Source organism: Octodon degus, unplaced genomic scaffold (genome assembly GCF_000260255.1).
Source record: "Octodon degus isolate 3935 unplaced genomic scaffold, OctDeg1.0 scaffold00080, whole genome shotgun sequence".
Classification (NCBI taxonomy): Eukaryota; Metazoa; Chordata; class Mammalia; order Rodentia; family Octodontidae; genus Octodon; species Octodon degus.
Genome location: NW_004524656.1, coordinates 8515223 through 8516238, shown reverse-complemented (window position 1 = coordinate 8516238; position 1016 = coordinate 8515223). Strand labels below are relative to the sequence as shown.

General features: G+C 52.6%; 1 protein-coding gene across 1 annotated transcript in view; it reads right to left on the bottom strand.

Moving 5' to 3' along the window:
* Apoa4 (apolipoprotein A4) overlaps positions 1 to 96 on the bottom strand; it is a 13311-nt gene extending 13215 nt beyond the window's left edge. The window contains exon 1 of the mRNA XM_023721098.1: positions 25 to 96. The gene's annotated coding sequence lies outside the window, so the exon portion shown is untranslated. The remainder of the gene's footprint in view (positions 1 to 24) is intronic.
* Positions 97 to 1016: the final 920 nt, after the last annotated feature.

Below are 1016 nucleotides of genomic sequence, written 5' to 3'. Positions count from 1 at the left end.
AAAAAAAAAAAAAAAAAAAGAAACCAATTATAATCGTGCTCCCACCTCCTCCAAGGTCAGGTAGCTGTGAGAATGTAATAGCACAGCATTAGAAGCACCTGAGAAGGGAATCATCAGCGACCGCTGACCCGACTGACTTCTCAGGAACAGGCCTGGCTCCTGGCCACAGAGAAGGGTCACGCCATCGCCCCAGCAGGGGCAGTTCTGTGTGTCCCTACCATGCCACAGATACTCACCCCGGGACCACGAGTGGACCTCCCACTCTGCAGATGCACAGACTGAGGTTTAGAGAGGTCACAGTACTCGCCCCGTGCCACAGAGCCACCAAATGGCACCTGAGCCCTCAGTTCCAGGTCAGCTGCCCATATTTTGTTCAGCTGACATGAAAAAAATAAATCTTTGTGAGTCCTCTGCCAGCTGCTGGGGTTGCTCTTCCAGATCTTGGTGGTGCCAGGGAAACCAGCGCTACCCAGGCTGCTTCCTCTTTGGAGCTCCACCTGGCCTCTCTGCCTGCCACCTAGAGCTAGGGGTCTCAGTGCCCACACCCGAGAAATGTCGCCACCCAACTCTGACTGACACCATAGGTAGCTCTGGATGACTAGAAAGTAAAAAGCCCATTTCTTTATTCAAGGGGTCAGGAAGGTACCCTGGAGGTGGCGAAAGGACAGAGTATCCCGCCGAGGCTCAGACCATGGGTGAAAAGTCCCTGCTGGGGTGGGGAGGGGAGAGAAGGTGCTGCCCAGCTGTGGAAAGGACACCTGCACGCACACGGGACACGCAGATGAGTGTGCAAAGAGGGGCCAGTTCCAAGGAGGGATGTGTATGTGGAATGTGTGTGTATGTGGATACACCTGTATGAAATTGAGTGCCTGGCCATACATCAAAAAACAAAACAAAACAAAACAAAAAAACCCAAAAATCAGACACCCCTGTCATCCCAGCACTTGGGAGGCTGAGGCAGGAGGCTCATTGTGAGTTCAAGACCAGCCTGAACTGACTAGCAAGACTGTCTTTTT